At 31.6% G+C, this 15,685-nt stretch overlaps 1 protein-coding gene and 1 long non-coding RNA gene across 3 annotated transcripts in view; one reads left to right on the top strand and one right to left on the bottom strand.

Annotated features, from left to right (window-relative positions):
* Positions 1 to 61: 61 nt before the first annotated feature.
* LOC129947128 (uncharacterized) lies at positions 62 to 595 on the bottom strand. Its single transcript, XR_008781688.1, has 3 exons — positions 455 to 595; positions 339 to 396; positions 62 to 278 (listed from the first exon to the last, which is right to left on the bottom strand). It is a non-coding gene; the product is annotated as an uncharacterized LOC129947128 (long non-coding RNA).
* Positions 596 to 9,581: 8,986 nt separating this feature from the next.
* LOC129945587 (solute carrier organic anion transporter family member 74D) overlaps positions 9,582 to 15,685 on the top strand; it is an 85,546-nt gene continuing 79,442 nt past the window's right edge. For both annotated transcript variants that reach the window (XM_056055414.1, XM_056055413.1), the window contains exon 1: positions 9,582 to 9,837. The gene's annotated coding sequence lies outside the window, so the exon portion shown is untranslated. The remainder of the gene's footprint in view (positions 9,838 to 15,685) is intronic.

Genomic DNA, 15,685 nt, shown 5'->3' with positions numbered 1-15,685 from the left:
AATATCCTGGATGCGATTGCGTTCTTTAGCATGACCACTATGAACAAAAATAATATGGAACTTAAATTTTTGTATTTTAGTACTTTTTTTTATTGCAATTTAATTTAAAACTTCGAAGTGAAGTTTCATTAATGAATGAAATTATTATTCTGTCCTTTTTTCTTGAACCTTTTAACGTGATGAAGCTTCCGTAGTTGGTGGAGGTGGAGGACCACCACTGCCACCGGCACCACCGCCGCCACCTCCACCAGATGGTGGTGGACCTCTATGTGCAGCACCTATGAAAATTATATTATTAAAAAAATAATATAATTATTTGTGCTTGTTTGCTAAGCTACCTTGCGTCATGCCGAAGGATTTAGGGCCAGCTTCAGTTGCCATTACTGGCGTGGATACCTATTCAAAATTAAATATAATATCAAGTATTTTAATCTTTTTTTTTTTAATTTTGTACCGATGCACCAATCAGCATACAAACGACCAAAAGTAAGATAATTGTTTTTCCCATGGTATTGACTCTTAGATGAACACTCTAAAAATGTATGATGCTTGAAACTATTCATTTGATGCTTTTATACTCTTCAAGTTGAAAAATGGGTAAACATTTATTAATAAGGTTGACAAGGCGTGAAATTTTACTATAATTATACTTTATTTGTTTGACTAATTTTTGTCAGCTTAATTATATTCTATCAAAATTGTGTACTTTTATTCACGACTTCCCAATAATACAAAGTTTAAATCGCTGTATCTACAGATGTAGTAGATTTCTATTGTGTGGCTGCTTCAGATGAAGTTACTACGAAATATTGTGTAAACCATTGATTTTTAACGTGATTACGTAAAAAGAAAATTGCCAAATTTATTCGGACGAGAAAACAAAATAGACCAAAAAAAGTACGATTCATTCACGTGATTATTTAATTTAATTTAATTTAATCAGAAAAAATATTGTTATGTCATAAAATATTATAAAAACCACTTCTAAGTTAAGGTAGTTGGTAAATAAGTTTCATTTGATTTTAAAAACTAAGGCGATACATTCATAGGAGTAACGTTCTTTAACGAGACTTAAAAGTAGTTAAAATGTTTTAGAAAAGACTTTTATATCCGACTTCTCGCCGCATCATCGTCGATGTCTTAAATGTTTAAGATACAAGTTGGAAAATAGCGCACTTAAATGCAGAAATATCAGCAACTTACTTAAGGTGGCGCTACAGTCCTGTGTGAACTAGGGCCTAGAAATATCAGCAAACAAATATTTAAATATGAAATCCCAAGGTGCCACGAGGTTAAAAATGTTGCTTTACAATGAGAGGTATAATTTTGAATAGCTCGCAGCTGTCATTAGTGAAGTTGTCATCTTTAGACATTTGACAAGTTAAAAATCTGCCATTACGCTTTGAGAACGAAATTAAATTGTTTATATTCACTACGATAATTGTGAACATTTTTAAATCGAAGTGACCAGTTTTACAAGAAAAAATATCAGATGGTGTTATTCTTGAGTTCCCCACAATTTACTACTCAAATTTTTTGTGATTTAACACCTTTTCATTGAGGGCACGCCAATGCTCCACAAATATTTGAAGGTTTTAAGGATGGCATTGGTGATTTTATTGAGGAATATATGTAGCAGCTCCTAACGTGAGAATTATTCATGGAGAATTTCATGTTGGAATAACCGAAGCTGTGACGGACATTTAGCTGATATCATTAGGTTCCTTTATGCAATGAAACAAACATCCATTGAATTCTTGTGCAAAATACTTGTATTTAAACTTCTCATAGGAAGTTATTTTAATCGATTTGATTTGTCAAATTGAAAATATTGACATTTCTTGACATTAAAAGGTTTCTATAAATTGTTTTTGTTCCTCTTCGACTGTTATCAAACCATGAGAGTCTTGCATAAGTTAAACAGCTCTTTCAGCAGTGTCATTAACAGTTCTGAGTGTTGAAACAGTGAAACAGTTGAAGTATTCCATGAGTATGGACTTTCTTGACGAAAACTGTCATCAATTTTGAGTCGAGCGAAGAAGAACTTGCTTCCGATCGACACGAAATCTTCTAAGTTCTTATCTGAAATACAATACAAAATAATAAAGATAAAAAACCTCAAAATAAAAGGACAACTAAAACTGTTTTATGTATTAAAAACTTACCGTATAATGAACCGGCAAGTTCTTCCATAGATGGAATTTACCGTTTCTCATGGGTCGACACTTGTTTCCTCGTCAAATTTGCGACCATTTTAGTTTTAGTTTCTAGTACCACTTCATCGTCAAATAAGGATAGCATGACTACTTCATCTGTCAAATACCATAAATGCTGACTTAACTTCTTTAGAGCTGCTTTCGAGATACTTTCATCCACTTGGTCATAGTCCTTCATTGCCTTCAGGAAGCACAAATCCTGGTAAGGTGATTTCACTGGTAAAATGCATTGAAGCCATGAATTAACATAACATCTTACAATAAAGTAGCATACATCTAATAGTGATGCTTTGTCCTTGGAAGTTATTTTCAACTGAGAGCTAAGTAAAACCATTTTAAGGGAATATATTGCTCTTGCCATCCATCTAGCTTGATGCATGGCTCCTGGAGGTCTAATCTTGAACTGCTTTTCTGGATTTCCTCCCAAAAACATTAAACAGAGCTCAATCAATTCTCGATGATCATCTCTAACTATTTCCATGTTCAATTCTGTTTGATAGAATCTAATAAGTTCATCTATCTGTGAAACGGTTAGGAAAGCTTGTAAGTTTTCTCTGAAACTGATATTTACGGAGTTTATATTTTTCCAACCATTTTTGAACTTTTTAAACAGTGGAATATCGGGGCTTGTTGTCACCTGGCTGATTTAAGTTTTAAAAACACCTTTTTAATACTAGATAGTAAACATGGTGACGGCAAGCTTAAATTAGAACTTCCCTATCCAGTTTCTGCTCCAAGAGAATACAGGCACCATTGATGCTACCTGTATTGGATGCCGTAGTATCACAACACAAAATTTGAACTTTATCTTCAAGGTTCCAATCTAAAATCGCGTTCCAAACACCATGCGCCTGTTCCTTGCCGGTAGAGTTTTCAAATTTGGTAAAAGTTTGCCGTCCCAATGTACCGTGACAACATCTGGAACTTTATTGCCAAAATCTTTTTTTATTGCTTTGGCGCGTCCCTCTCTCTTTTGAGTACGGATACGTTGGATGGAAGACTTACTTATTGTAAATTCGTCAGGGTTATGCCCTAATGCCTCTATGGCAGCTTGTATAATATAAACAGAATCTCTCATGCTCAACTGACACCGGTCTAAGGCAGCCACTAATTTAGAAGTAATGAAGTCTTTTTTTATTCCTGTTTTACTGGTCCCAGGCTGCGTGTCCTCAGTTAAATCTACCGCTAATAATTTGGGAGTAATGATATCTGTTCTCAACTCAGTTGTACATATCCCGGGCTGTGGGGTCTCGAGCACATTTGCTAAATTTTCTTCGAAGCCTTGGTCACTATCTTAGAAGATAAAACAACCTGTAAAGGTCCACACAAAGATGTCGCAGAAGAAGATTTTTTTCGCCGGTTTTCTTCTTGAATTGCTTTCAGTCGTGACCTTTTTTCTTTTTCAGCCAGCTTTTTATCCACGCCAGCTAAATGACCGGCTCGTCCTGGCTCTCGTTGCAGTTGCAAAAATATTCTATCTTCTTTTATCTTTATCAATTGGAGAGCATCTGCGTGAGAAACATCAAATAAATTGTCCAAACTGGTTTCAAACTCTTGTTGACGTCGTTTGAACACGTCTCCAGTTTTTTTTCGCATTTTTTTGAAAATCTCTCCAAGTTTGGTATAAATCAACACATTTTTAACGCTGTTAGATAAAGATTTAGTAGGAATCCTTGCTTTTTCGTAAAAAATAACACACTCGCGAATAGTTAGAATAGCGCTCTCATTAACAGTTAAATTTACTTCACGGATATTATAAAAAAACAGCGAGAGCTTGTCTATTAGAGGGAAGTTTTGTTCCCGTTATTTGGTGTTTTGTTTCTCCGACCAAAAATATATGAAATTTCGAAGAACTGCGTAATTCGCCCGCCATATTCACTGGCCAAAACAAAAAATTCAGCTGAACTTATTACAAGAAAATACACGTGCGATGATAACGTAGGACTGACATCTTTAAATGAAAGTCGGCACGGGTTGCTGTGATCCAAAATTCAAAAAAATTTATTTACACGTGTTTTGACACATAACGAACAAAATTGGACAAAAAAAAACACTTTGAGTTTCTTGGGACACCCTAATGTACATCTAAACCAAAAATGGTTTCACTTCGAATATTTTTCTAACAAGAAATGATAACAATTTTATGAAATAAAGAATAACGTTTTAAACATCTGGTAAAATGTAAAGAAAAATCTAATTAAAGATTATTTTTTTCGAAAATGGGTTGTTATTTTTTTGCAAAACTAAAATGTAAACCTTATATATGCATATATAAGCTTTAAATAATTGTATACTTGAAATATTTTTAAACTATAATTGAAAAATGTATGTGTGTACAAAATAATTTAAAGAAATAAAACACTTACGTTTTTTTATATACAAACTTTGAAAAATTAAGTTTTTTTTAGAAATCAAATCGAACCAAAATAAAAAGTTATAAAAAAAAACGATCTAACAATTTTTAAGTTCTTATTGGAAATTATTGTAATGGGTCCGATTTGTCGAATTGAAAATGTTGACATTTCTCGATGTTTCAAGGTCTCTCGAGTCGAAATAAAAGATTTTTAGAGAAAGGTCTCTACATTTGTACGTCCGCACCTTCTCGATGTTTTTAAAATTTTGTTATACAGATAATAATGCAGAAAGATGCAGAAAGGGCTTTTAATAAAATTGCAAGGTGTTTTTTACAATAGCAGTTTTCAAAAAAGGTGAAAATTTTGGTTAACCCTAAATATCTCATGAACCAAAAACGCTAAAGACTTGAATTAAATTTTATATAATATATTGTAAAGTGATACCAAACAAGTATATTTTTTGAAAGAAATCCAATTAACGCTCCAAAATAATTCTGTACAGCCAAAAATAACGTTTTTAACATCTGGTAAGATTTTGAGAAAAATTGACAATTTTTTTTTATAAAAAATAAAAACCTAAAAAAACGTTACTCAAAGTTGTTAAAAATTGATTTTCGACTCAAATATCTTTTCAAAACTTTGAGATATTGGCTTTCAATTAATTTTAACTTATAAGAAATACTGATTTCAACATTCTGAAAAATTTTGAGAAAAATCAAATTGACAGTTTTTTTTTTCAAAAAAATAAAAACCTAAACAAGAAAATTAATAAAAGTTGGTATAAATTTATTTTCGACTCAAATAGCTTTTCAAAAATTAAAAATATTGGTTATAAGCTTATTTTATCTCAGAAAATATTGTTTTGGACATTCAATAAATTTTTTATAAAAATTCAACATTATATTATAAAAAAATAAAATCTACAAAAACTAGTACGCAAATTTGGTAAAAATTGATGTACAGTTCTTGATATCTGTCAAAATAATTTGAATCATCTAATTTGTAAAAATTTAAGAAATGCTACTTGAATTGGTAAAAATTAGTTTTCGACTAAAAATCTATTTAACATAACTAGATTTTAAACTAAACTATTTCTTGATATGAAAAATATTATTGATTATTTTAAAATTTTTAATAATAATTCAACTGACAACTTTTTTAACACAACACGAAAACCTAAAAACTTTTAAGCAAGACAATTCGACAGATGTTCAAATGGTAGACATGTGCATTCAAGAGGGCACAAGGGTCCACAGGTTATTCTCATAACCCACCTCTGTCTATCATTTCCTACTCTCATCTTCCCGTGGTGAACATCGGGTGCCTAGTACCTCAACTGGAGATTTTGTTCTAACCACAGTGGGAAGTTGTTGGGGCAGCAAACGAGAGAGGTGGGGTAGAGGTGTTTCCATTAAGGCACCTCTCCTTATCCAGGCGGTAGCGGACGAATTCTCTAGATGGAATCAACGGTGGCGTCTACAGTTCCAGTAACTTTGAACTACTTAGTGAACACCTTATAGGGCTTCTTCGACTTATTCGAAGCCCAGTCCTATAAGGAGCGGTTTTATCCGGTTCCCCATCCTTGGAGTTGTACTAAGGATCTGGCCCTCCAGGTAAGTGGTTGTGCCATCGGGGTGACTTCCTTAACTAAAAGACTGCGATATATACTACGGCAACTGCTACCGAGAACAAAGACTGCGTCTATTTGGGTGTGGATTTGTTGTTAAAACTAGACTCAGGCAAAAGTCTTGAGTTTCAACAGTGTGAGCGAGCGCATCACGACAATCCGCATCAAGGCTAAATTCGCCAACATAATCCTAATATGCGCGCATGCCCAAACAGAGGAGAAATATGAAGACACCAAAGACATATGCCCTGGCTGTGACATTAAAATGGTCTTAGGATATTTTAATGCCAAGCTAGGAAGAGAAGACATCTTTGGTGCCATAATCGAGAGATACAGCCTGCAAATCTCCTGATCAATCAACCGTCAACAAGATTGACCACATTGCGATCGACGCACGACACTACTCCAGTATCCAGGATATCCGAACATTCCGAGAGGCCAACATTGACTCGGACCACTACTCGTTGTAGCCAAGGTACGGCTACGGATATCCCGATCCAAGCCAAAACAAGGAAGTACTGTGAGAAGATTTGACGTTAGACGGCTACAATCGCAAGAGACTGCCATGTCCTTTTCCCATCGAGTCTCTAATAACCTCTTAAAGAGTCCTATGCTTCCTGCATTAAGCATTGAAAACTAGTGGCAACATTGCCTTGCAGCCGTCAGAGATGCCACCTCTGAAGTGCTAGGTTTGACACGGCCACCACAGCGAAACCCCTGGTTTGACGACGAATGCCGGCAAGCGAACACAGCGAAACAAGAGGCATTCAAAACGGCGCTGCACAGAAGTACCATAGCTGCTCGCGAGCTCTACGAGCAGAAGAGGAGAGAGGAACACCGGCTTCTTAGATGGAAAAAAAAAGAGCGCGAGAAGCGCGCGATCGAGGAGATAGAGGGATGTCACAACAGGAATGAGGTTCGTAAATTTTACCAAAAGGTAAAAAAAAACTCCCAAGGGTACCAGCCACGAACCGAAGCTTGTAAAGACGATCAGGGAACATCGTAGTAGAACCGCAGTCGATGCTGAAAATATGGTAAGACCACTTCTCTAAATTATATAACGGCGATGACGAACTGAATTTCGCTGTAAGGGAAATAGAACCACTCAACGTAGGCGACGCAGATCAACAATTCCGCCTACCCGACCTTGACGAAGTGAAGATAGCTATATCTAAACTTAACAAACAAAGCTGTTGGACCTGACGGCATTGCTGCCGAACTATTCAAAGCAGCAGGCGATGACTTGGTACGGAACATGCACCAACTCATCTGCAAAATATGGTCGGAAGAAAGCATGCCCGATGAGTGGAATCTCAGCATAGTGTGCCCGATACATAAGAAAGGAGACCTTCTAAACTGCGCCAACTACAGAGGCATCAGTCTCCTTTACATTGCGTATAATATCCTCTCTGCCGTATTATGTGAACATCTGGAGCCAATCGTCAACAACCTGATAGATCCTTATCAGTGTGGCTTCAGACCAGGAGAGTCCACTATCGACCAAATATTCACACTACGGCAGACCTTGGAAAAAACCCAGGACCTTCAAATCGATACTCACCATCTCTTTATCGATTTTAAATCGTGTATGACAGTGTCTAAAGGGAAGAACTCTACAGAGCAATCTCTAGTTTTGGCATCCCTGTTTGTGCAGAATGACATATCAAGTTTACCTTTCATACTTGAAAGGTCTCGAACTGAAAATAAAAACAGTTTTTTTTATAAACAAAACATTACTACTAACTCTTGTTATATACCGAATTTTAAGCAAATCGGAAGCCCCTTTGAAGCTCTAGCTCAAATTATACAAACATATCGAAAATGGTTCACTTGGGCGTATACGTACTTTTTTGGAAAATTTTGGAAAACGTATTTATGCTAACCCAACCTGTATAGTATCTTAACCTACACGAAATAGCGTCGCAACGTCTGTAGGGGCAGCTAGTCTTAAATCTTTCAAAAATTGTCGACCAACAAATTAAATTTCTTTGGGCTAACATTGAACGTACTTTTTCCCACCCTCTTGAACTGTTGATATCTCGTCGTGTCAAATCCTAGACTTTTCAATATTTTAAAATTTTTCACACTTCAATGTCAACACACATGTTACAAATGTATCGATTTTCCATCAAACATTAAAGTACATAATGTAAATATCTAGATTCAAGAGTGTTTTCTTTTTGTGTACAAACAAACCAACGAAATTATGTAAAACAGAACCTACACCTACTTTGTTTACATTTTCAAGGACTTTAGTCTATAAAAATTGATGAAATAAAATGCGTATGCGTAAAATAATCCAACATCAAACTCTACACGCATTTCCGAAAAAAATATAACTCAACTCTTGACTCATTGATAAAATGATAACAAAATTACTAAAAATCCACTCATTTTTTCACTCAAAATTGTGTTTTTCAAATAAAATGTATTGTTGTATTAGAATTGAGCGACTTAAATAAAAAACAAAATAAAACTCAAAAAGAAAACTCCATCCGTATATCTTTTTAATCAGCAACATTTTTACACTTGTATTTGTGAGAAAAACAACATTCACTCCAAGTCTAACTCCTAAAATACGAGAACGAGTACGAGTATGCCTCTTCCTCTGCCTCTTTAGAGAATTCGACAAAAAGAATAACAAAAATTTCAACCGAAAGAGAGAGTGAGCGAATAAATTCAGCTGATTTCTCTCGTTTTGTCGCTCGTGCTCGTTTCGTTCTCGTTCTTTTCGTCATTTGTATTCTCGTTCATCTTCGTCTTCGTTTTGTTTTTTGTATAAAATGAAATAAATTTTCAGAGATGAGATGACGATGACGATGAGACATGAGATGAGAGCGAAACGTCGACCAAAAGAAAGAAAAATAAAACAAAAACAACACAAAAAATGTAAATAGACTGAAAAGACTCAACGTATAAAACTCAAAAGAAAACTTAATCTCTCATAACGAAAGATAACAATGATGATAATTACCAATCTCATTAAAATTAATGGTGAAAATAATTACATCCCACACACAAGAAAAACAACAACAACAACGACGAAAAAAAGAACTTCCGAAATTCTTTTAGGAGTTACTGTGGCCCCTGTGTTAATGGTGCGGTGCTGTTGCATCAAAATCAAAACTGAAAAACTCAAAACGAAATGGAAAACGTTTTTCTTTTTGTTTTGTTTAATTCAACACTAAGTACCTACAACACTACATAAAAAACCATACACCAACACAAAGATACAATTTTGTATATTCGAATAAAAACGAAGAGACAAGACAACACACAAACACAACACAGAAAAATGGAAAATAACAAAAAAAAGTTGAAATACTTCACCGAAAATCGAAAACCGAGGAGTAATTTTCATTCTAGATACAATTCACAGCTCAGTTCCAATTCGCTTTTGCTCGAGTGTGGGACGAGATTTGTCCGCGTTTGCTTTTTATTTTTGTTGTAGTCGCTTCGCTTGGTTCGTCGAAACCGTGTTTATATCTTTTACTTTTACCCCCGGTCTCCATAATATATCTATCTATCTATCCGCACCAAGATCCAAGATACAATAATAATATCTTGTTGTTCCAAAAAGTCGTGTTTCGTATTTAGTTTATGGAATATTTGAATCCCATGGAAATCTTATAGAAAAAAAGTAATAAAATTCATTTTAATTGTATCTAACTTTAAAATTTACAAAATTTTAGTTGTTTTTTTTTTTTGCTTGAGTTGAAATTGATTAAAAATATATTTCTTCTTTACAAAAATGGGCATTCTTTTGGTTTTAGTTGAATTTTAAAATCTGGAAAAGGAATTTTTACGACTTTAAAAAAATATTTTATTTAACAGTTGTGCTCGGCTGACGTATCGGTATTTCGTTTTGTTGTTTTTTTTTTGTTTGATTATTCCAAAACCAAACCCAAATCCAAATGTATCTCATAAATCATTTCGAATAAAATCATATGTTCTCGAAGACGACCGACGACGAAACGAATTTCAACATTTCGATTTTTTCTTCATTTTCTTTTCGATTTTTTTTGGAATTTTCTTCTTTTTCTTGAATCTGTTGTTTTTCTTTTAAATGGTGTTTTTTGTTGTTGGTATTTTCTTTTTGTTGTTGTCATTGTTGTTGTTATGGAATTGTGCGTTTTTTGTATGTAATTTTGTTGTTAAGAGAATTAATTGAGAGCAATTGGTGCGGATTATCGCATTTTTGCCGACCGCACATTGCATCTTTTAAGATTACTCCGATTTTTTTTTGAATTTCTTATTGTCACATAAAAAAAGTGTTAAAATATAAATGTTATTTAAAAACAATGAAAAGTGATGGAAAATGTGTGATTGTTTATTTAAATTGACTCAATGGTGTTTAGTGTTTATTCATGAAGATGATGAATTTTTGAACTAACATAAAATTAAAGTTTGTACCTATTTTCATTGTCAAATAAAACCTTAAGTTTTGTATCTAAATTTCTATCAGCTGATGAAGAGCGGCATTCATTGATTATTTCTTTGGAAAAATTGAAACAAATAAAAATCTATAAAAACACAGCACCTCATATAAAATAAACAACATGAATTTTGTAGATGTTTTCTTTTTTTTTTCTATTGTTGGTAAAATGTTTGTTTATTTAAATTTTGTATGAAATTTTTGTTTGACTCGTGCTGTAAAGATGAAGTTTATTATTATTAAATGTTTGACTTAATAAAACCGAAACAGAAACAGAAAATTTGTATGTTGTTTATACATAGTTTGTGTTTTATAAACAATTCAATTGCATGCAGATGGTGGAAGATTTTTTTTTTTTTTTTGGGTATGTTTGTCTGTATTCTGTAATTTGTATTTTTTATTTTTTAAGTCTGTAATTGTTGATTTGTTTAGGGTTTTTTTGGAAATTGGAAGAACTATGGAAAATTTGTAGGTAATAAGTTGCTTATTAAGCTGTGAGGGGTTTCCAATAAAAGGTTTCATTTTGTTTAGATGATTATTTTTTTAAGAGAAACTTCTTTATCGTAATTTTCTTGCAAAGATTTTTGATAAGATATGTCATTTGAAGCAATTTTTTATTTTCAATAAATTTTCCATAATAAATTCGAACATTTGCGGCTGTAAGGCTTTGATAACATCACAAGGTCTAGAATCGATTGAGGAGCATCTGCATGTAACTTATCTTCATTGGAATTTATACAAAAAAGTCCAAATGGTTTACATCAAAAGATTTCGGTGACCAATTCTGTTAATGTCTCCGAAAAATAACATAATCAGTAAACTTTTCTTAAAAAAAGGAGGCTGGGATGCGACCCACACTGATAACTTCCCATCCTGTCTGTCAATTTGTCTCGCTTAAAAGGTTTGGGGGTTTTTTGTGTTTTGTTAAAAAAGTTGTCAATTGAATTATTAATAAATGAAATTGCGTGGGGCAACAGTCAGTTAAAAACTAGGGCCTAGTGACTCACAACTCCCAACCATTCCTGTGTGTGAGTACTTTTCTCAGGATTGAATTATTCTAAAAGAATTAAAAATTAATAACAAAATTTTGCGTAATTATGAAATAGTTTGATTTCAAAATCTATTGTTTAACGAGATTTTTTAGTCGTTAACCAATTTTTATCAATTTCAGTACTATTTCTTAAAAGTTTATATTTCTTATATAAACAAATACAAATTGGATGACATTAATTTGAAGTCAATACCTTCTATTGTTCACGTGATATCGAGCACCGAACATCATTTTTACCAAATGTTCGTATTGATTTTTGTAGATTTTATTTTTTTTATAAAAAAACGGACTGTTGGATTTTTATCAAAAATTCACTGAATTTCGAAAAGAATATTTTATGTGAGATAAAATAAGTTTGAAGACAATATTTTTAATTTTTGAAAAGATATTTGAGTCGAAAATCAATTTTTAGCAAGTTTTAGTATTGTTTTTTTTTTGTAGGTTTTTATTTTTTGTTAAAAACCTTTAATTGGATTTTTCAAAAAAATGTACAGAATGTTCAAAACAATATTTCTCATAAGATTAAATTAGATCTAAGACAAAATCTCAAAGTTTTGAAAAGATATTTAAGCCGAAAATCAATTTTTACCAACTTTATTAATTTTTGTTTAGGTTTTTATTTTTTGTAAAAAAAATGTCAATTCGAATTTTCTCAAATTTTACCGATTATTGAAAAAATATTTCTTAGAAGATAAAATAAGTTTGAAGCCATAATCTCAAGTTTTTGAAAAAATATTTGAGTCGAAAATCAACTTTCAGTAATGTTTTTTTTTAAGTTTTTATTTTTTATAAAAAAAAACTTTCAATTGGATTTTTAAAACAATTTTACAGAATGTTCAAAATAAAATTTCTTATAAGATAAAATTAGATCTACACCCAAATCTCAAAGTTGTGAAAAGATACTTGAGTCGGTAATCAGTTTTTAGGGTTTTTAATTTTTTGTAAGATAAAATGTCAATCTGATTTTTCTTAAAATATTATTCAATTTTGACAACCATATTTTTTAAAAAATAAAATTAGTTTTAAGCCAATGTTTCAAAATGTTGAAAAGTTTTTTTAGTCGAAAATCAATTTTTACTAAATTTTATTAATTTTTTTTTAGGTTTTTATATCTTGTAAAAAAACTGTCACTTGATTTTTCCAAAATTTTACGTTATTTTTGTTGCATAAAATTGTTTTGGTGATATAATCATATAATCAATTTCGCTTTCAGTTCTTTTGATTTATAAAAAAAAACGTTAAATGATTTTTTTTTAAATATATTTGTTTGGCATCACGTTACAATATAAAATATAAATTTAATTCAAGTCTCTAGCGTTTTTGTTTCATGAAATATTTTGGGTTAACCAAAATGTTAACATTTATTTTTAAACTTCTATGATAAAAACAACCACCCACCCAATTTTTTTGAAAGCCCTTTCTGCATCTTTCTGCTTTATTATCTGTATAACAAAATGTATTTGAAGTCGATATCTCTATTGGTTTTTAAGCTATGGACGACAAAAAAAAAACGCAAACGTACGCACCGGACGTACGGACGTACGAACTTACATACTATTGAACGAACAGATTTCTTACAATGTTTTATTTCGACTCTAAAGACCTTGAAACGTCGAGAACTGTCAAAATTTTAAATTTGACCGATCGGACACATTACAATAACTTCCTATGGGAAGTTAAAAATTACGAACTTTGACTGTAATTTGTTTACCATTTTTGTAGTGAATTTCGACAATTTTAATACGTTAGAGAAGTGTTGTGTTTATTTTTAACAATGTCCCAGTTTTTCTTGTAAAATTTCAGAAGAAGACAGTTGCAAGAATAGTGAGCTGTTTAAAATGAGACCTTTCACAAGAAAACCTTTTTTTTATAATATGTGAGCCTTTTTTAATGTCTTATGTGTCCACTTTTGAAAAACATAATATTAATCGCAATGCGTAAGGTGTATGATTTCTTCTTTAATTAATCATTTGAAGTTTACGTTATCCGCTTAACTGAAAAAACGTTTTTTTGAAATTGGCACCTTTCTTGATGAACGAAATAAAAGCAACTTTAAATATCAAATTTTGTTGGTTGGCGTTATTTCAGTACACATTATCCCAGAATATAGGCATCATCTTGTATTTAGAAAAACATCATAACATAGAAAAAGGTATTTTAATTCAAGGAATTTCAATTTCAAAAAAGTATTTTAAAAATGAACAATCAAATGAAGATCTTGACCATTGTTTAAACTTTTGTACCAACCCGTTTTTTAACTTTAAAAGAAAACTATAATTTTCTGTTTTTATTTTTAATTAGGATTTTCAAATTTTAAAATGACCATTTTTAAGTTTGCTGCTTGATTCGTTTAATAAGATAAAAACAATAGAAAATATACCTATAAGTTAACTTTTGAAATCAAATATTTTCTTAACACAGTGCAATTTAAATTTTCGAGTTTCTTAAACAATTTTATAAAGCAATAAATTTACATTTTTTTCTAAAGAACTTTATAACTCAAGATAATAGATTATTCCATTTACAGTTTAAATTTTAGTTTATAATCTTTTTTTTTTATAAAAACGTGGACTTTATGTATTTTGGATCTTATTGTTTATAATTTTGTTAGTAATGATATTACAGGGTGTTGGAAATCAGTCGTTTTTGTAAAAGGTTTTCAATAAACTGTATTGAATTTTAATATGTTAGTAATATTTTTGTATTCATATTTTTAAAAAGACTTATCAACGCTACTCTTGAAATGTATAAAAATGGACTTATACCATTTCCAAAAAATGGAATATTACATTTAACATTAAAAACATTAACCTGTTTTTTTTGGAAAATCTATCAATAGTATAGTAGGATTTTACACGAATATCAAAAACAATATCCGTAGTATGAACACTACTGATAAAAGTTAAAGTAGAATATTACTACGGATGGATTTTTGACATATATACGAGTCTCGAATGGATCTTATGTGATTTTGTTCTCGAATGTTGGTACGATTGATATTGCATTTGTAACTCGATGGCTCTGTTCGTTGAGTAGTTGTACATTTGAAATCATGTGTGTTTTCCATTGGGGAAAAAAATCAATATATTACTGTTGATATTATTTTGTTTTGTTGATGAAAATGGACTATATGGGCTTATTTGCATGAATAAGAAAGGTAATTAAGTTTTGCTATGTTTCCACCAAAGGTTTATCTCAGTTTAGATACAATAAATCTTTTTGGTGTTTCAAAGGCACAAGAAGATTTAAAAATGATTTAGTTTGACATCACTTTCTAAAATGCAAATGGTGTTTAGATGTTTCTTATGAACTCCAAGCGAGATAATTTGATTCGTGTTAAACAATGAAGAACTGATTAGTTCACCAACATGCAAGAATGTGGTAGCTACTCCATGTGCCATTTTTTTTTTATTCGATTAAAACAAAACTATATTTTTTCTTCACAAACTTGCAAATACACAAACCATAATGCATTATCTGTAAAACCAACTCCTCCAAACAGGTTTTTCTTCACAAATTTTGAATCGACCTCGTTCCAGACCGGAATCGAGTAAACCAAGCTCATTTCAATTCGATTCAAGTATATAAAGAATTGAGACAAGCTTCAAGCTCGCTTCAATACCACATATTAATGTAGTAGTCTACGAACAAACCCCCTCCTTGAAGCAATTGTTAAATGATCTTTTTTTTTATAGAACCTCAATTTCCAGATGTTTTCTTACCATTTCTTTTTGAAAATTGTCCATTTTATTAGTTTTAGTTATTTTGTTTGCTAAGGTTATTTTAACTTTTGATTTTCACAAAACTTTCTTCTATTTGTGTGTTTTTTATTATTATTCTGACAGTTCTTCTTTCAGTTGTACCAATTTTTAAATACAAAAATCTGGCAACTCCCGATACGTTTTGTTGTTTTTACTTTACTATTTATAGAATGTCAAAAAAGCACGGATATTAAAGTAGTAATAGTTTGATTGATTCTTTACGATTTCACTGAAATATTTC

Source organism: Eupeodes corollae, chromosome 2 (assembly GCF_945859685.1).
Source record: "Eupeodes corollae chromosome 2, idEupCoro1.1, whole genome shotgun sequence".
Taxonomy (NCBI): domain Eukaryota; kingdom Metazoa; phylum Arthropoda; class Insecta; order Diptera; family Syrphidae; genus Eupeodes; species Eupeodes corollae.
Note: the sequence above shows the minus strand (reverse complement) of the source record. Positions and strands in the feature narration are given on the sequence as shown.